The following is a 22,053-nucleotide window of genomic DNA, read 5'->3' on the forward strand; positions in this document are numbered from 1 at the left end:
GCTATAAACACTGGGGTACAGATGGCTCTTCTTTTCACTACATCTGTATCTTTGGGGTAAATACTCAGGAGTGCAATTGCAGGGTCATAGGGAAGCTCTATTTTTAATTTCTTGAGGACTCTCCACACTGTTCTCCAGATTGGCTGCACCAACTTGCATTCCCACCAACAGTGTAAGAGGGTTCCCCTTTCTCCACAGCCTCTCCAACACACGTTGTTTCCTGTCTTGCTGATTTTGGCCATTCTAACTGGTGTAAGGTGATATCTCAATGTGGTTTTAGTTTGAATCTGCCTGATGGGTAGTGATGATGAGCATTTTTTCATGTGTCTGACAGTCATTTGTATGTCTTCATTGGAGAAGTCTCTGTTTATGTCTTCTGCCCATTTTTTGATAGGATTATCTCTTTTGTGTGTGTTGAATTTGAGGAGTTCTTTATAGATCCTGGATATCAACCTTCTGTCTGTACTGTCATTTGCAAATATCTTCTCCCATTCCGTGGGTTGCCTTTTTGTTTTGTTGATTGTTTCCTTTGCTGTGCAGAAGGTTTTGATCTTGATGAAGTCCCAAAAGTTCATTTTCGCTTTTGTTTCCTTGGACTTTGGAGACATATCTTGAAAGAAGTTGCTGTGGCTGATGTCGAAGAGGTTACTGCCTATGTTTTTCTCTAGGATTCTGATGGATTCCTGTCTCACGTTGAGGTCTTTTATCCATTTCAAGTTTATCTTTGTGTATGGTGTAAGAGAATGGTTGAGTTTCATTCTTCCACATATAGCTGTCCAGTTTTCCCAGCACCATTTATTGAAGAGACTGTCTTTTTTCCATTGTATATTTTTTCCTGTTTTGTCGAAGATTATTTGACCATAGAGTGGAGGGTCCATATTTGGGCTCTCTACTCTGTTCCACTGGTCTATGTGTCTGTTTTTATGCCAGTACCATGCTGTCTTCGTGATTACAGCTTTGTAGTAAAGCTTGAAATAGGTAACGTGATGCTGCCAGTTTTGTTTTTGTTTTTCAACATTTCCTTAGCAATTCGGGGTCTCTTCTGATGCCATACAAATTTTCGGATTATTTGTTCCAGCTCTTTGAAAAATGCCAGTGGAATTTTGATCGGAATGGCATTAAAAGTACAGATTGCTCTAGGCAGTATAGACATTTTAACAATGTTTATTCTTCTGATCCAAGAGCATGGAATGGTCTTCCATCCTTTTGTGTCTTCTTCAATTTCTTTCATGAGTATTCTGTAGTTCCTCAAGTACAGATCCTTTACCTCTTTGGTTAGGTTTATTCCCAGGTATCTTATGGTTCTTGGTGCTATAGTGAATGGAACTGATTCTCTAATTTCCCTTTCTGTAATTTCATTGTTAGTGTATAAGAAAGCCACTGATTTCTGTACACTGACTTTGTATCCTGCCACGTTACTGAATTGCTGTATGAGTTCTAGGAGTTTGGGGGCGGAGTCTTTGGGGTTTTCCATATAAAGAATCATGTCATCTGCGAAGAGAGAGAGTTTGACTTCTTCATTGCCAATTTGGATACCTTTTATTTCTCTTTGTTGTCTGATTGCCCTTGCTAGGACTTCAAATACTATGTTGAACAAGAGTGGTGAGAGAGGGAATCCTTGTCGTGTTCTTGATCTCAATGGGAAGGCTGCAAGCTTTTTCCCATTGAGGATGATATTTGCTGTGGGTCTTTCATAGATAGATTTTATGAAGTTCAGGAATGTTCCCTCTATCCCTATACTTTGAAGCGTTTTAATCAGGAACGGATGCTGGATTTTGTCAAATGCTTTTTCTGCATCCATTGAGAGGACCATGTGGTTCTTCTCTCTTCTCTTATTGATTTGTTCTATCACATTGATTGATTTGCGAATGTTGAACCATCCTTGCAACCCAGGGATGAATCCCACCTGGTCATGGTGGATAATCTTTTTAATGTGTTGCTGGATCCTGGTTGCTAGGATCTTGTTGAGAATCTTAGCATCCATATTCATCAGTGATATTGGTCTGAAATTCTCCTTTTTGGAAGGGTCTTTGCCTGGTTTGGGGATCAGGGTAATGCTGGCTGAAGGAAAAGAAGTTTTCCTTCTGCTTCAATTTTTTGAAACAGCTTCAGGAGAATTGGTGTTATTTCTTCTTTGAAAGTTTGGTAGAATTCCCCAGGGAATCCGTCAGGTCCTGGGTTCTTGTTTTTTGGGAGATTTTTGATCACTGCTTCAATCTCATTACTAGATATCGGTCTATTCAGGTTGTCAATTTCTTCCTGGTTCAATTTGGAGTTTATAGTTTTCCAGGAATGCATCCATTTCATCTAGGTTGCTTAGCTTATTGGCATATAACTGTTGGTAATAATTTCTGATGATTGTTTCTATTTCCTTGGTGTTAGTTGTGATCTCTCCCTTTTCATTCATAATTTTATTAATTGGGGTTTTCTCTCTTTTCTTTTGGATTAGTGTGGCCAATGGTTTATCAATCTTATTGATTCTTTCAAAAAAAAACAACTTCTAGTTTCATTGATACATTCTACTGTGTCTCTGGTTTCTATCTCATTGATCTCTGCTGTAATCTTGATTATTTCCCTTCTTGTGTGTGCAGTTGGTTTGATTTGTTGTTGATTCTCCAGTTCTTTAAGGTGTAGAGACAGCTGGTTTATTCTGGATTTTTCAATTTTTTTGAGAGAGGCTTGTATGGCTATGTATTTCCCCCTTAGGACCGCCTTTGCTGTATCCCATAGGTTTTGGACCGAAGTGTCTTCATTCTCCTTGGTTTCCATGAATTGTTTAAGTTCTTCTTTGATCTCCTTGTTGATCTAAGCATTCTTAAGCAAGGTGGTCTTTAGCTTCCAGGTGTTTGAGTTCCTTCTGAACTTTTCCTTGTGATTGAGCTCCAGTTTCAAAGCATTATGATCTGAGAATATGCAGGGAATAATGTCAGTCTTTTGGTATCGGTTGAGTCCTGCTTTGTGACCCAGTATGTGGTCTATTCTGGAGAAGGTTCCATGTGCACTTGAGAGTATTCTGTTGTTTTAGGGTGGAATGTTCTGTATATGTCTATGAGGTCCATCTGGTCCAATGTTTCATTCAATGCTCTTATTTCTTTATTATTTTTCTGCTTCGATGATCTGTCTATTACTGAGAGAGGCATATTAAGATCTCCTACTATCAATGTATTCATATCAATATGACTCTTTATCTTGATTAATAGTTTTCTTATGTAATTGGCTGCTCCCATATTGGGGGCGTAGATATTTACAATTGTTAGATCATCTTGGTGGATAGTCCCATTAAGAATTATGTAGTGTCCTTCTGTATCTCTGACTACAGTCTTTAGTTTAAAATCTAATTTATCTGATAAGAGAATCACTACCCCGGCCTTCTTTTGAGGCCCATTGGCATGAAAGATGCTTCTCCATCCCTTCACTTTCAGTCTGGGTGTATCCTTAGGTTCAAAAATGGGTCTCTTGTAGACAATATATGGATGGGTCCTGTCGTTTTATCCAATCTGCAAGCCTGTGTCATTTTATGGGTGCATTTAGGCCATTCACGTTGAGAGTGATTATTGATAGATACGTTTTAATTGACATCGTGTTACCTTTGAAGTCTTTCTGTCTGTAGATTGTCTCTATATTTCTTTCAATGACATTCTTGGGATTTTTTCTCTTTTATAGGACCCCCCTTAATATTTCCTGCAGTGTCGGCTTGGTGGTTGCATAGTCTTTTAAGCATTGCCGGTCTTGGAAACTCTTTATCTCTCCATCCATTTTGAATATCAGTCTTGCTGGATTAAGTATTCTTGGCTGCATGTTCTTCTCATTTAGTACTCTGAATATATTTTGCCAGCCCTTCCTGGCTTGCCAGGTCTCTGTGGAAAGGTCTGACGTTATTCTAATGGGCTTTCCTCTGTATGTAAGGAGCTTCTTTGTCCTAGCTGCTTTTAAGAGGGTCTGTCTAGAATTGTAATTCTTCATTCTAACTATCAGGTGTCACGAGGACTTTCGAGAATCTAAAATCTTGGGGGGAAACTGCTCTGCCTCTAGAACATGAATGCTGTTTCCATTTGTGAGATTGGGAAAATTTTCATAGACAACTTGTTCCACTATATCTTCTAGACTTCTTTCTTTTTCCTTCCCTTCAGGGATTCCAATAATTCTAACATTGGAACATTTCATGGCATCATTTATTTCCCTGATTCTGTTTTCGTGGCTTCTGAGCTGTTTGTTCCAGGCTTCCTCCTGATCCTTCTCTCTGTTTGTCCTCCAGATCACTAATTCTATCTTCTGTCTCAGTTACCCTAGATTTTAGAGAATTTAGATTAGATTGGAATTCATTGAGAGCATTTTGAACATCATCCCTGGTGGCTTTCAGTTCTGCCCTAATCAATTCTGTTTGGTCATCCATGGTTTTCTCCATCCTAGCTATTGCCTGGATAATTGTTAGCCTGAATTCCTTTTCCGACATATTGTCTATGTCGATAGCCATTAGCTCTGTTGCAGAAGGTCCATCCTCTGTATTTTTCTTCTGGTGGGCATTTCTCCTCCTAGTCATTTTGGTAAGAGATGACTGAACGGATGCAGCTGGATATATCAACTGTGGTGCAGTCAAAGTGCACCCTGGAACGCTTCTGTGCAATCAGGATTCCCCACCCAAATGAGAGAAAAAAGAAAAGAAAAAGAAACAGAGAAAAAAAAAGAAAAAAAGAGAGACAGGAAAAAAAGGGAAGATAAAAGAGAAGGCTTAGGCCAAATGGGCCCCAAGGTAAGATTTATGAAGTATACAAACAAAAACAGACAAACAAAAAGGCTGATAAAAGTATATGACAAGAGAAAAAAAAATACATATATATATAAGCAAAAAAAGGAAGAACCTCATCAAAAAGAACCCCAAGTATAAGATTTATATACTATCAGGACAAACACAAATACACAGAAACACTGGCAGAAGGAAAAGATGGGAGAGTGGTTATAAATTCTCAGTGTGGGTGAGGAAGGTTATTTTGATTCTTCCTGGATGTATCTTGATGTCTTTGTTAAGGGACTCAACTTTCCTAAGATAAAGGGGGATTAAAAATTGGTTTGCCTATAGGGGTAGCATTGATTGGGGAAAGAGGATTACCTTGAAGTTTAACTCTATATGTATATTAGAAAAATAAAAATTAAAAAAGAATAAACTAGACTAAACTAAATTAAAATTTAAAAACTAGAAAAGCAAAAGAAAAACACGGTGTATGTATCAAAAAGTTCAGGTTAGAAGGTTATTAAGGAATTTGATGTAGTGGACATCTCAGTGTGATGGTAAATAGGTTAAAAAATTATCTATATGTATAAAAAAAATGAACCAGAATAGTGGTAAAGAGTTAAAAATAAAAGTTGTATTTATGAAGTAGTGGTGGTTGTTCTCTTGTCTTCTTTTTTTTTTTTTCTTTCTTCCTGGTTGGTTTTCTGTGGGAGGGGCCTGCCACGTGGGTTTTCAGTCAATGATGTTCCCTGAGTTAGGTCCTCCCACCCCCCTCAAGGGGGTGGGCTCTGAGGAAACTGGTTTTTTTCAGGCTTTTGTTCTCTGGAGGTTTTTATGTTTGTTCATCTGTTTTCTCTTGCCTTGACAGCTTTTGATGGTTTTTGGAAGTTTAGAGGAGAGCAAACTGCACCCACACCTCCCTCTCAGAGAGAAGCCTCAGAATGCTCTGCAGAGCTGCTGGCAGAGTAGGTTCCGAGTCATGGTCCCTGGGGATGCAGGATCTCCTCCTTTTACCCAAAACCACCGCAGCGGCGGTGTTCTGGCAGCTCCAGACCGCCAGAGAGGTTCCAAGCAGCAATCGCACACTGAGATTTTCCCAATGGCCCAGGCTGGGAGTGCCTGGTTTTTCCAGGTGCCAGAGCTCCCGGCTAGCGCCTGTGAGCACCTCTCCCAGGGGAGTGTGTGGGACTCGCGAGTTTCAGGAATGCCATCTGGCCAAGCTCCCAGCCCCTCATGGGAGACGGACCCCACATGTTCTTGGGCACGTTGGTGGCTCAGGCGCGCTGGCAGCTCAGGGACCAAGACCTGGTTTCTCCCCTGCACTCTCTCTGGCTCAGAGCCAGAGGAGGCTGTCCTGGGTCCGGGGACTTAAGCCCCTGTCCCTGACCGCCCCGATTCCCACAATTTCCCCCCCGCAATCCTTTGCTCTTTTTTTTTGAGTGCTTTCAACCAAACTCCAAGCTAATGCTGGTCCCCAGATGCAGGGCACTCTCCTATTGGGGTATTACTTTCCAATCAGTCACCTCTGGTGACTCTCTCCCCCTTTTGTTTATCTTCCAATATGAATCCAACATTCCCACTCCGCTTTACCTGCCCACTGGCGTCTTCTGCTCCTGTAGAGATCCAGACATGTATAATTCTGATCTCAGGCTGATTTCATGGGTGATCAGAGTTCTTTGGTAGGTAATCAGCTCACTTTAGGGTATAGGTTGAAATGGCGCCTCCTCCTACTTCCCCGCCATCTTGACTCCCCTCCATACTAGCAATTCTTTACTAGCTTCAAAACAAGTCATTAAAATATAATAGAGCAAGTCTTCTTCAAGAGTATTTCTTCAGTAGTACCTTGGTTATTTTTAGCCCTATAATTTTCAATATACACGTGAAAAATTAACTTACCAAGTTCCAGTGAAAAGTGCTTTTGAAATCTCCACTGGAAATACATTGACACACAGATAAATCTGAGGAGAATTGATATTTTTATATTGGTTTTATTACACATTAAAATGATACATATCACAACTACTTAGTTTTTTTAATAACTCTTAATTTTTAAAGTTTCCCTGTATACTACTATACATTTTTACTCATATTTACATCCAGATACTTAATATTCTACAGTACTATAAAATATAAGACCTATTTTAAAAATTAGTGAAGTAGATGAGAAATAGAAAATATGAAAGTTAATTTGTGTATTATTAAAGATAAAAGGTAAAGTTAATTTATGTATTATTAAAGATAAAAGGTAAAAATCTAACATATTTAAATTAGAGTTCAAAAAGATACAATGGGAAAGAAGCAATATTTGAAGAGGTAAAAGGTATCAATTTTTCAAAATGGATAAAAGATATGAATTCTGAACTGATAAATTAAACTTACCAAACACCAAAGACAAAAATATTAATAACAAAAAGGGAAAAAAATCACCTAAAAGAGAATAATTCTCAGAAAGAAAAAGTAAAATCAGAAGAAATTGAAATGTCTTGAAAGTGCTAAAAGAAAATAGTTGCCAAACTAGGATTGTACACTCACTAATCTATCATTCAAGAAAGAAAGTTAAATGAACAAAAATTTCAGACAGTAAAATTTGAGACAATTTATGACAGCCCCTCTGAGGAAGGATAATTGAAAGCCAGGAAGGCAGGGAAAAGGAGACCCTGCTGCCCTAAGAGGAAACCACCCTTAAAAGGATTTTACTGAGCAATATGGCAGAGAAGTAGGAGACTTAAATTTCATCTGGTCCCAGGAATTAGCTAGTTATCAAACCATTCTGAACACTTACAAACTCAACAGGAGATTGAAGAAAAGAATAGAAGTAATTCTATGAAGAGAAAAGCAACTATTTCTGAAAGGCAGGACATGCAGAGAAGTGAATCTGAGGCAATATTTTGGAAGACAGACCACGTGGGGGGTGGGGGGAAAGGGCCTCCATCAGCCAGCTCATGGCAAGTGATAGAACAGCAGAGAAAAAATCAGAACTTTCAGAAATCAACTCCACTAAAGGATGTCACTCCAGTCACAAAGCAGGGGTGGGGGAACCTCGCTGTAACAGTGTGGTCTCAGGACCCTCAGGGTCACAGAAAGATGGGAGGAAGGCAGGATAAGTATGGCAGAGTTCCCAAGTATCAGAGCACGGAAGCTGGCTGCAAAAACAGAACCAAGGGAGGACTCTCAGTTTGGGGTTGCCGTAAACTGTGATCTGTAACACAGCTGGGCCACTACAAGCTGTAGATCTGGGAAGACTCCTCTTCTTCCCCTGCAAGGAGAGGCAAGGGAGACAGGAGTGATTGACTGCTTTTCTCTAAGGTCGCATGGAAGAGTGGAGCCCCGAGCTCTCAGCTCCTCCAGGGCCAGAGATTGGGAGGCTGCCATTTTGCATTCTCATCCTCCAGAGCCAAATATAAAGCTTTAATAGAACAAAACTACCTAGAGCAAACCCAAGCAGATTACCATGATTGGGGCCACTTATCCAGGCCCCACAAAAGGACAGGGAAGTTCCAACTTGGGCACGTTAAGAATCACTGCAACACCACCCCTCCCAGAAGATCAGCAAGAACAGGCAGCTAAGACCAAGTCTACTGATCAATGAGAACAGCAAAACTCCAGTGCTAAGGGAATACAGCTCATAGAATTAATGGCTTTTCCCCCATGATTCTTTAGTCATTCAGTTAATTTTTTAAATTTTCATTTTTTCTTTTTTTGAATTTTTCTTTCCTTTTTCGACCAACATCTTATCATACAAATTCCTTTTTTAAAATAATTTTTAATTTTCATTTTTAGAGTTATACTCTATCCCTTCATTGTATTGAACTTATTTTTTGTGTATATATATATGTTTTTCTTTCTTTAAAATTTTGAGATACAGTTTCTTCTAGCAGACCAAAATATAGACTCTTCTCTATTCACCAGCCTGATCAAATTCTTTTTTTTTTCCTTTCTTTTCCACCAGTTTCAGGTCTCTTCTGATTGGTTTAGTGTGTATGTTTCTGGAGCAGTTGTTACTCTTTCAGCATTATGTTCTCTCTTTCCTCTATTCTCTGAACAAAACGACAAAATGGAAAACCTCATCTCAAAGGAAAAAAGAACAAGAGGCAGTACCAACTACTAGGGACCTAATCAATATGGCATTAGAAATATGTCAGAACTAGAGATCAGAATGATAAATATAACGATACTAGCTGGGCTTGAAAAAAAAATAGAAGATACTAGAAAATCCCTTCCTGGAGAAATAAAAGAACTAATATCTAACCAAGTTGAAATCAAAAAAGTTATTATTAATCAGGTACAATAAAAAATGGAGGCTCTTACTGCTAGGAAAAATGAGGCAGAAGACAGAATTAGTGATATAGATGACCAAATGATGAAGAATAAAGAAGCTGAGAAAAAGAGAGATAAACAACTACTGGATCACGAGGGGAGAATTCGAGAGATAAGGGATACCATAAGATGAAACAATATTAGAAAAATTGGGATCAGAGAAGAAGAAAGAAAGAGAAGGGCAGAAGGTATACTGGAGCAAATTATAGCAGACAATTTCCTTAATTTGGTGAAGGAAACAAGCATCAAAATCCAGGAGGCACAGAGAACACCCCTCAAAATCAATAAGAGTAGGTCCACGCCCCTTCAACTAACAGTAAAACTTACAAGTCTCAGTAACAAAGAGAAAATCTTGAAAGCAGCTCAGGACAAGAAGTCTATAACATACAATGGTAGAAATATTAAATTGGCAGCAGACCTATCCACAAAGACCTGGCAGGCCAGAAAGGACTGGCATAATATATTCCAAGCACTGAAGTAGAAAAATATGAAGTCAAGAATACTATATCCAGCTAGGCTCTCATTGAAAATAGAAGGAGAGATAAAAAGTTTCCAGGACAAACAAAAACTAAAAGAATTTGCAAACACCAAACTAGCCCTACAGTAAATATTGAAAGGGGTCCTCTAAGCAAAGAGAGAGCCTAAAAGTAACACTAACCAGAAAGGAACAGAGACAAAATACAGTAACAGTCACCTTACAATCAATACAATGGCACTAATTTCTTATCATTCAATAGTTATCCCAAATGTAAATGGGCTAAATGTCCCACTCAAAAGACACAGGGTATCAGACTGGATAAAAAAAAAAAAAAAACAAGACCCTTCGATATGTTGTCTGGAAGAGACTCATTTTAGACACAAAGACACCTCCAGATTTAAACTGAGGGGGTGGAAAACCATTGCCATGCTAATGGACATCAAAAGAAAGCAGGGTGGCAATCCTCATATTGACAAATTAGATTTTAAATCAAAGACTATAATAAGAGATGAGGAAAGACACCATATCATACTTAAAGTGTCTGTCCAATAAGAAGATCAAACAATTTTAAATATCTATGCTCCTAATATGGGAGCAGCCAGTTATATGAGCCAATTAATAACAAAATCAGAGAACCACATCAATAATACAATAACAGTCGGGAATTTAACACCCCTCACTGAAATAAACAGATCATCTAAGCAAAAGACCAACAAGAAAATAAAGGGGTTAAATGACACACTGGAACAGATGGTCTTCACAGATATTTTCAGAACATTCCATCCCAAAGCAACACAAACTTCTCTAGTGCACATGGAACATTCTCCAGAATAGATCACATCCTGGGTCACAAATCAGGTCTCAACTGGTACCAAAGGATTAGGATCATTCCCTGCATTTTTTTAGACCACAGTGTTTTGAAACTAGAACTCAATCACAAGAGGAACGTTGGAAAGAACTCAAATACATGGGGGCTAAATAGCATCCTACTAAAAAATGAATGTGTCAACCAAGAAAGGAAAGAATAATTTTAAAAATTCATGGAAACACATGAAAATGAAAATATGACTGCTCAAAATTTGGGGGATGCAGCAAAGGCAGTCCTGAGAGGAAAGTATATAGCAATACAAGCTCTTCTCAAGAAACAAGAAAGGTCTCAAATACACAACCTAACCCTTCACCTAAAGGAGCTGGGAAAAGAACAGCAAATAAAGCCTAAACCCAGCAGGAGAAGAGAAATAATAAGGATCAAAGCAAAAATCAGTGAAATAGAAACCAAAAGAACACTAGAACAGATCAACAAAATCAAGAGCTGGTTCTTTGAAAGAATTAATAAGATTGATAAACGCCTGGCCAGATTTATCAAAAAGAAAAGAGAAAGGACCCAAAGTAATAAAATCAAGAATGAAAGGGAGAGATCACAACCAACACCAAGGACATACAAACAATTATGAGAACATATTATGAGCAACAATACACCAGCAAATCTGACAATCTGGAAGAAATGGATGCATTCCTAGAGACATATAAATTACCAAAACTGAACCAGGAAGAAACAGAAAACCTGAACAGACCCATAATCAGTAAGGAGATTGAAGAAGTCATCAAAAATCTACCAACAAACAACAGCCCAGGGCCAGACTGTTCCCCAGGGGAATTCTACCAAACATTTAAAGAAGAATTAATAGCTATTCTCCTGAAATGGCTCCTAAAAATAGAAATAGAAGGAAAACTTCCAAACTCATTTTATGAGGTCAACATTACCTTGATCCCAAAACCAGACAAAGATCCCATTAAAAAGGAGAATTACAGATCAATATCCCTGATGAACATGGATGCAAAAATTCTCACCGAAATACTAGCCAATAGGATCCAACCGTACATTAAAAGGATTATTCACAACCACCAAGTGGAATTTATTCCTGAGCTTCAAGGTTGGTTCAACATCTGCAAATCAATGTGATACATTCATTAATAAAAGAAAGAACGAGAACCATATGATACTCTCAATAGATGCTAAAAAAGCATCTGACAAAGTACAGCATTCTTTCTGGATCGAAACTCTTCATGATGTAGAGATAGAGGGTACATACCTCAATATCATCAAAGCCATCTATGAAAAACCCACAGCAAATATCTTTCTCAATGGGGAAAAACTGAGAGCTTTTCCCCTAAGGTCAGGAACATGGCAGGTATGTCCATGATCACCACTACTATTCAATATAGTACCAGAAGTCCTAGTCTCAGGAAACAGACAACAAAAAGAAATAAAAGACATCCGAATCAGCAACAAAGTAAAACTCTTATTCTTTCCTGATGACATAATATTCTATGTGGAAAACCCAAAAGACTCCACCCCAAAACTGCTAGAACTCATACAGGAATTCAGTAAAGTGTCAGAAAATAAAATCAATGCACAGAAATCAGTTGCACTTCTATACACCAACAACAATACAGAAAAAAGAGAAATCAAGGAGTGGATCTCATTTATAATTGCACCTAAAATCGTAAGACACCTAGGAATAAATGAGGGATAAAAAAAAAAATCCTGAAATACCTCAATGATAAAAAAGTTAGAATTCTTCAAAAAGGACTAAACACAAAAAAGAAAGAAAAAACCCTAAGATACAAGAAAAAAATGGCGATAAGGAAATATTTTACTCTGGATAAATCTAAATGAACACTATATAAAAAAATAATAATGCTCCCTCTGGTCCAATATGGCAACATAGAAAGCTCCTGAACTCACCCCCTCCCACAGACACACTGAATCTGTTACAGAATTTTTTCTCCATCGGTGCCCACAGATCTTGGTCATGCAGTTTCAAAAAATGAAGACATAGACCAGACAGAGTGGTGGGCAGCAAAGCAAAGTTTATTGGGTGATATAGCAAAGTGACAGCAGAAAGCTCCTGAGGAGAGAAGGGACCCAAAGGGTTTGCCACAGGAGTTTCTGCACCTACGGGTTCTTATGGGCTTGTTGGTCCGCTGTTTTAGTCTGATTAACCCTCCTTGCACCTGTCATTCAATCAGGTTTTTGTCACCTATCACCTGGGGAAGGGTGGCGGACTCCTTCCAGGGTGGTGTAAAATCCTTTTAAGGGTGGTTTCTTCTTAGGGTTGGGGGGAGGTGAGGAGGTTTGTCCCTGCCTACCTACCTGCCTTCCAATTATCCTTCATTAAATCTATAGCTACACAGGGGCGCCTGGGTGGCTCAGTGGGTTAAAGCCCTGCCTTCGGCTCAGGTCATGATCCCAGTGTCCTGGGATCAAGCTCTGCATCGGGCTCTCTACTCAGCAGGGAGCCTGCCTCCTCCTCTCTCTCTCTCTCTCTCTGCCTGCCTCTCTGCCTACTTGTGATCTCTGTCTGTCAAATAAATAAATAAAATCTTTAAAAAAAAATCTATAGCTACACAGAGAATAAGTCCCTTGGGGGAAAAAAAAAAAAAAACATGGAAACTAGCTGAGTGACTCCCACAAATCAGGCAAACAAGAAAAATCCCACATCAAAACAGGGCTCAGTGCAGAGGCAGCAAACAGAAATATCCATCTCCCATTCTTTCCCTGAAGGAGGACTATTTGCATATTTTATAGCTGCAGCCTGACTAGCTTCTAATATAGCATACAACTAAAGGCCAACTTCAATCCTCCCTGGAGACTGAGGAGGCTGGCAAGAGCCATCTCCACTGTCTTCTTCTGTCTAAGTCCATGTCACTGGTATCACACTGAAAAGAGTTTGTGCACATGTCTGAAGTCCCAGTTTTTGTTAACTGCTGTACAGAGGATGCACTCTTAGATCACTTGGCTGTGGGGGCAAGCTGGTCTTGCATTTGCAGCTTCTACAATGAAACTGTAGAAAATAAAGAAACAGTTCTTAACCAGCTATACCTCTAGTCTCAGCACAGATAACAGCAGTCAGAAACACACATTCTGGAGTCTTTTCCCTGAAAAAGGTCCATTTACATATCTTAAAAACTGCAGCCTGTGGGGCATGCTTCTAATTCAATAAATATCTAGGCGCCAACTGATCCATCCTCTCTAGAGACCAGGAGGGCCTACCGTACGGTCTCCATGCTCTCCCCCGACCAGCTCCAGGTTGCCAAAGACACCTCAGAACAAATTATCCACGTCTGGTGCTTCAGCTTTTCTAGCTGCCACCAGGACATGCAACCCTTGATTGCCAGGCTCTGGTGGTCAGCAGAGCTTGCATTTGCTGGTCCCACAGGAATAAAGCAAACAAATACTTTTTTTTTTTTTTTTTTTTTAGTTTTGTTATTTGAGAGAGAGAAAGAAGGAGTGGGGGGTAGAAGGGGGCAAAGGGATAAAAAGGCTCCCCACTGAGCAGGGAGACCAACATGAGTCTCTATCTCAGAACCCTGGGATCATGACCTGAGCTGAAGGCAGGCACTTAACTGATCAAGCCACCCAGGTGCCCCAAACAAAGACAACTTCTTAGCCAGCTACCACCCTGGAGCTCAACAGAGAGGTAGCAGACAGAAATGCCCATCTCCCAGTCTTTTCTCTAAAAAGAGATCTACTTCCATATTTTAAAATCTGCTGCCAGAGGGTAGGGTTTCCAATCAGCCTGCAACAAAGTGCTGAGAGAGACCTAGCCCTCTGGAACACTGACTGGTTGTGGCACACATCCAACTACAGGGAGCCACTAAGAACAACAAAGAAGCCTTGGGCAATCATAAAGATTTGAGAGACAACTAAGAGCTAGGGGCTGGGCTGAGGAAGAAATAAAGTTCATCTCGTACACAAGACCACTCTACCAAGACTGAGAGGGGTGGCTGTTTTATCTAATACACAGAAACTAGCACAAAGAATCAAGAAAACTGAAGTGAAAGAGAAGTATTTCCAAACAAAAGAACTAGATGAAACTCCAGAAACAGACCTTAATGAAAGGGAAATAATTCTATAAATGCCTGATAAAGAGTCCAAATAAATGGTAATAAAGATGCTCACTGAGGTCAAGAGAACAATGCATGAACAAAGCAAGAATTTCAACAAAAGGACAGAAAATACTTAAAAGTACCAAATAAAAATCACAGAGTTGAGGAATACATAATAGAAATGAAAAATTCAATAGAGGATTTAAAATCAGACTATATCAAGCAGAAGAAAGGATCAGTAAAATCAAAGACAAGGCAATGCAATTCATCTAATCACAGGAACAAAAAGAAAAAAGAATGAAAAAGAGTGAAGACAACTTAAGGAACTTATAGTACACTATCAAGCAGATCAATATTTGCATTGTAGAGGTCTCAGCAAAAGGACAGAGAAAGGGACAGGAAAAATGAATGAAAACTTTCCTAGCTGAACAACAGACATTCAGAGAAACAAACATCCAGACAGAAAGTTCCCAAATGAAATTAATAAATAGAAACCTATACTGAAATACAGCATAATTAAACATTCAGAATTAAATACAGGAGAAAATCTCAAAAGCACAAGAGAAAAACAACTTGATACATACAAAGAAGTTCCCATAACATTATCAGTAGATTTTTCAGCAGTAACTTTGCAAGCCAGAAAAGAAAAGCATAATACATTCACAGTGCTGAAAGACAAAAATCTCCCACCAAAAAATACTTTACCCAGCAAACTTATCTTCCAACCTGAAGAAGAGATAAGATTTCCTAGAAAAGCAAAACCTGAAGGAGTTCATCACCCCTAAACCAATATTACAAGAAATGTTAAAAGGAGTTATTCAAGGTGAAAAACAAGAATGGTGATTAGTATCAAGAAACATATTAAAGTATAAATCGTAACAGTAAAGAGAAATACACAGTTAAATTCATTTAATGTTGTAACAGTGGTGAGCATATAATTTACAAATTTAGTATAAAGGTTAAAAACAAATTTATTAAAAAGAAATATAATTACAATATTTGTTAATGGATACACAAGGTAAAAAGATATAAATTGTAACACTGAAAACATTAAAACTAGTTCAGGGAAGAGTAAAAACATATAGCATTAATGTGAGTTGGAACTTAAGTTGTAATCAGCTTACAATAGGGGGCTATAAATGCAAGACATTTTATAGATGCCTCATGATAACCACAAAGGAAAAACCTATAACAGATACACAAAAAATAAAAAGAAAAGAATCTAAAGATACCACTACAGAAAAATCATCAAATCACAAAGTTAGAGATACAGAAAACAATTAACAAAACAGAGAAAGTGCATACCTATCAATAAATATTTTAAATATAAATAGATTAAATTCTTCAATCAAAAAACATACAGTGCCTGAACAGATGTAAAAATAAGACCCAACTACATGCCGCCTAGAAGAGACTCACTTCAGATGTAAGAACACACAGAGACTGAAAGTGAAGGAATGGAAAAATACTCTATGCAAATGGTAGTCAAAAGAAAGCAGGGCTAACTCGACTTACATAAGAAAAAACAGACTTTAAGTCAAAGACTGTAATAAGACATAAGGAAGGTTCTTATATAATCATAAAAGGGTCAATCCAACAAGAGGATATAACATTTGTAAATAATTGTGCAACCACCATAGAGGCACCTAAAAATATAAAGTAATTATTAAGAGACATGAGGAAAAATTAGACAGCAATTCAATAATAGTAAGGGACTTCAATATAATACTCCATTTTCAGCAATGGATAGACATCCAGATGGAAAATCAATAAGAAAACACTTAACATAAACTACACATGAAACCAGGCAGACTTATGGACTATTTATCCAAAAGGGACAGAATACACAGTCTTCTCAAGTACACATGGAACATCCTCCATGAGAGATCATATATTAGTCCACAATTCTACTCTTAACAAATTTAAGAAGACTATAATCAATAAAGCCTCTTTTCTGATCACAATGGTATGAAGCTAGAAAGCAATTACAAGAAGACAAAAATACAAAAATATGCAAAACTACACAACATGAACAACCATTGGGTCAAAGAAGAAAACAAAAGAGAAATTTAAAAATACCTCGAGGAGAACCTGGGTGGCTCAGTGGATTAAAGCCTCTGCCTTCGGCTCAGGTCATGATCCCAGGATCCTGAGATCGAGCCCCAAATCGGGCACTCTGCTCAGCAGGGAGCCTGCTTCCCCACTCTTTCTCTCTGCCTGCCTCTCTGCCTACTTTTAATCTCTATCAAATAAATAAATAAAAATCTTAAAAAAATAAAAATACCTTGATACATGTGACAATAGAAATACAATAGAGCAAAATTTATAAGATGCTGCAAAAGCAGTTCGAACAGGGAAGTTCATACCAATAAATGCCTATAGTAAAAAAAAAAAAAAAAAAAGAAAGATCTCAAATAAACAACCTAATTTTACACATTAGGGGTTTTGAAAAGGACAAGTTAGGCAAGAGGCTGCTGGGAATATGGCAGAGTAGGAGGACCCAGGGCTCACCTCTTGCTGAGTAGTTGCCTAGAGAGCATCACCATAAATAACCCAGAAAGCAATCAGAAAACAGGCAGAACAGACTCTCTGCGGCCTGACATAGTTTAGAGGTCACTGTGAAGCAGATCCTCCCTCTCTGATAGCTGTTGGCAAGATCCCATCAAAGCACTGCCACAAGCCTAACAGTGTGCAAGCAGCCCAGACGAGGGCCAGCACCACTCCAGAGTGAGTCCTGCCCCAGGGAGAGGGGAGGAGAACCACCCACCAATCTGACTGTGACCCCAGCCGTGGGTTGGGGGCTGGCAGCTGGTCTGACTGCAGGCCCTGCCCATCACCAAAAGCTTCTCAGGGAAAAACACAGGGAAAGTGTCTGCAGTTTGGTGCTACTTCATCTCTGGTAAGCTCCTGGTCTGACTCAACTCAAGCCCAAGGCAGCTCCCAATTGGCCCACTAACACCACGGGGACCAGACTCTGCCCACAACAGGCAGAGAGGCATCACAGGCTGGACTGAAGGCAAACATAGCTCCATCACAATGGTAGGACACCCCTGTGGCAACACACAGAGGAGACACCCCTGAAGTGCCAGGTTCTGGGGAACAGGGGACATTGAACTGCAGGACGTCTTCTTCATCAGGACTCTACTTTCAAGAGCAGGGTACATAGCTGACTTTCCTAACACAGAGAAACAAACACAGCAATAGACAGAATGAGGAGATAGGAATATGTCCCAAATGAAATAACAGAACAAAATCACAGCAAGAGACATAAGTGAAATGGAGATAAGAAATATGTCTGATACTGAATTTAAAGTAATGTTCATAAAAATCCTGGCTAGAACTGAGAAAGGAATGCAGAACCTCTGAGAGACCCTCCCCCAAGAGATAGCAGATATAAAAAAGAACAAATTGGAGCTATTGGACTCACATTTAGTGAAATAAATTTAGGAAATAAATTTGGGAAATAAAAATAAACTACCTGGAATAAATAGCAAACAAGAGGAAGTAGAAGAATGGATCAGTCACCTGGAGGATAGAGTCATGGAAAGTAATCAAGCTGAGAAGATGAGAAGGGAAAAAAATATATACAAAATGAGAACAGACTTAGGGAACTCAGCAACACTGCCAAGCATAACAGTCACAGGACAGGGATCCCAGAAGAAGAGTGAGAGAAGGGGGCAGAAGATTTGTGTGAAGAAATAGTAGCTAAAAACGTCCTGAATCTGAAGGAGGAAACAGAAATCCAGATCTAGGAGACACAGAGAGCCCCCAACAAAACCAATTCAAAGAGGGCTACACCAAGACACAAAATAAAGAAGATGGCCAAAAGTAGTGAGAAAGAATTTTTAAAGCAGCAAGAGAAAGGAAAGCAGTGACATACAAGAGAAACCCCATATCACAATCAGTGAGTTTTTCAGCAGAAACTCTGCAGGCCAGAGGAAAGAGGCATGATAAATTCCAACAGCTAAAAGGAAAATATCTACAGCCAAGAATTTTCTAGCCAGCAAGGCTTTCATTTAAAAAAGGTGGGGGGGAGATAGAGTTTCCCTGAAAAATAAAAGTTAAAAGCAAAACAGCCATGTCCCTGTCACACAGGATGCCATTGACCTATAAGTCCCAAATTCACAGTCCAGCCACCCTCCAGCCTGAGTCAGCATGCATGGCCTCCCACCTGCTGAATGCCAAGTCAACATGCCTTCACCTCAGATTGCCAAGGGCTCCAACTGTCACTCTTCCCCTCAAATTCCAGCCCCTGTGCTCAAGTTGTGCACAAAAGTGGGCATAATTAAAACAGCAGAATGAAACAACCCAAACAGTGACACTAATTCTGTGGAATATATAATGGATAAAAGGACTATGCTTGGCTGAGGACATCTCCAAGAAGCACATCAAAGAACAATACATACAGCATGATTCCGGTTAGTAAAAGAAACAAACCTGCGGGGCGCCTGTGTGGTTCAGTGGGTTAAGCCTCTGCCTTTGGCTCAGGTTATGATCTCAGGGTCCTGGGATGGAACCCTGTATTGGGCTCTCTGCTCAGCAGGGGGCCTGCTTCTCCCTCCCCTCTGCCTGCCTCTCTGCCTACTTGTGATTTCTCTCTCTGTCAAATAAATTTTAAAAATCTTAAAAAAAAAAAAAAAAAAGAAAGAAAGAAAAAGAAACAACCCCGAGAAAAATAAAACAGGATGAAACCAGAGAGGAGACAAACCATAAGAGACTCTTAAGCATAGGAAACAAACTGTGGGTTGCTGGAGGGGAGAAGAGGGGGATGGGGTAGCTGGGTGATGGGCATTAAGGAGGCACTTGATGGAATGAGCACTAGGTGTTCTGTGCAACTGATGAATCACTGAACTCTAGCTCTGAAACTAGTAATACACTATATGTTAATTAATTATATTTAAATAAAAAAAAGGAAAACCCCCCAAAAAAGAACAAACTAGGCAGAAGACAGTAGAAAGGAGTACCTAACAAAAATCAAAATGAAAATAAATAAGAGACAAAAAAGACAATAAAAAGATCAATGAAACTAAGATCTGATTCTTCGAAAAGATAAAATTGACAAGCCTTTAGCTAGTCTCACCAAGAACAAGAGAGAGGATGCAAATAAATACAATCATAAATTAAAGAAGAGACATAACAACAAATACCACACAAATAAAAAAGATCATAAGAGACTACTATCAACAATTAGCCAAAAAAATTAGACCAATTAAGAAATGGATAAATTCCAGGGTGCCTGGGTGGCTCAGTATGTTAATCCTCTGCCTTTGACTCAGGTCATCATGATCCCAGGGTCCTGGGATCAAGCCACGCATCAGGCTCTCTGCTCAGCAGGGAGCCTGTTTCCCCCTCTCTCTCTCTGCCTGCCTCTCTTCCTACTTGTGATCTCTGTCTGTCAAATAAATAAATAAATAAAATCTTTTTTTAAAAAAAGAAAAGAAATGGATAAATTCCTAGAAATATAGAACCAACCAAGACTGAATCGTGAAGAAATAGAAAATCTGAACACACTAATTATTAGACAAGAGATTGAATCAGTAAACAAAAACCTCCCAACAAAGAAACATCTAGGATACAATGACTTCCCTGGAGAATTATATCAAACATTTAAAGAAGAATTAATATCAATTAACTCAAACTCTTCCAAAAAATAGAAGAGGTAGGAATGCTTCCATACACATTTTATAAGGCCAGTATTACCCTGATATCAAGACCAGAGAAGGACACCACAGAAAAGGAAAATTATAGGCTAATATCCCTGATGAATGTAAATGCAAAAATTCTCAACTAAACATCTGCAAATTTAATTCAATAATCCATTAAGAAGAGCGTACACCATGATCAAATCAAATATTCCAGGAATAATTCAACAACCACAAATCAAATAGTATAATAAACCACACTCACAAAATGAAATACGAACATTATATGACCATCTCAATAGATGCAGAAAAAGCATTTGACAACATCAACATTCATTCACAATAAAAACTCTCAACAAACTGGCTTGGGGGGAAAATAACTCTATATAATTAAGGGATATATATGACAAGCATCTTACTCAACAGTGAGATGCTGAAAACTTTACCTCTAAGATCAGGAACAAGAAAAAGATACCTACTCTTACCATTTTTATGCAACACAGTACTCGAAGTTCTAGCTAGAGCAATTAGGCAATAAGAAGAAATGAAAGGCATCTATCTAGGAAAGGAAGAAGTAAAAATGTTGCTATTTGCAGATGAATATTATACACAGAAAATCTTAAAACTTCCACCAGAAAACCCTTAGAACTAATCAACAAATTCAGTGAAGCGGCAAGATACAAAAGCAACATACAAAAATCTAGTCCATATCTATATGCTAGGAACAAACTACCAAAAAGAGAAAGTAAGAAAATAATCCTATTTACAATTGCAACAAAAATAATAAAAACACCTAGGAATAAGTTCAACTAAGGATGTGAAAGTCCTGTACAGTGAAAACTGCAAGACAATGATGAAAGATATTGAAATTGAAAATTTAATAGACAAATAAATAGAAAGATATTCCATGGTCATGGATTGGAAGAATTAATATTGTTAAAATGTACATATTATCCAAAGCAATCTACAGATATAGTGTAATCCTATCAAAATCCAAAGGCATTTTTCATAGAAGTAGAAAAAACAATCCTAAACTATGTCTGGAACCAACAAACCAACAAACAAGCAAACAAACAAAAAACCTACTAGTCATCTTGAGAAAGAAAAAGCTGGAGGCAATATGCTTCATGATTTCAAACTATATTACAAAGCTACTGGTCATCAAAACAATATAGTTATTGGGACACCTGGGTGGCTCAGTGGGTTAAGTCTCTGCTTTGGCTCAGGGTCCTGGGATTGAGCCCCGCACCAGGCTCTCTGCTCGGAGGGGAGCCTGCTTCCCCCTCTCTCTCTTAGCCTACCTCTCTGCCTACTTCTGATCTCTCTCTGTCAAATAAATAAGTTCTTTAAAAAAAAAAAAGTATGGTTTTGGTATAAAAACAGACACACTGATCAATGAAATAGAATAGAGGGCCCAGAAATAAACTCATATATATATTTACAACAAGGAGTCAAGAACATACACTGGGATAGCTCTTCAATAAATGGTACTGGGAAAAGTGAGTAGCCAAATGCAAAAGAATGAAACTAGACCATTATCTCCATCCATACACAAAAAATCAATTTAAAGTAAATTAAAGATTTGAATAAAGACCTGAAATCATGAAACTCCTGTATTGGGCTCTCTGCTCAGCAGGGGGCCTGCTTCTCCCTCCCCTCTGCCTGCCTCTCTGCCTACTTGTGATTTCTCTCTCTGTCAAATAAATTTTAAAAATCTTAATAAAAAAAAGAAAGAAAGAAAAAGAAACAACCTCGAGAAAAATAAAACAGGATGAAACCAGAGAGGAGACAAACCAAAGAGACTCTTAAGCATAGGAAACAAACTGTGGGTTGAGTTTACTCCCTGACATCAGTCTTGGCAATGATTTTTTGTATTTGACACCAAAGGCAAAGGCAACAAAAGCAAAAATAAACAAGTGGGACTACATCAAACTAAAAAGCACAGTACAGTGAAGGAAATCATCAACAAAACTAAAAGGTAACCTACAGAATAG

The sequence above is a fragment of the Meles meles genome, chromosome 8 (genome assembly GCF_922984935.1).
Source record: "Meles meles chromosome 8, mMelMel3.1 paternal haplotype, whole genome shotgun sequence".
NCBI classification, from domain to species: domain Eukaryota; kingdom Metazoa; phylum Chordata; class Mammalia; order Carnivora; family Mustelidae; genus Meles; species Meles meles.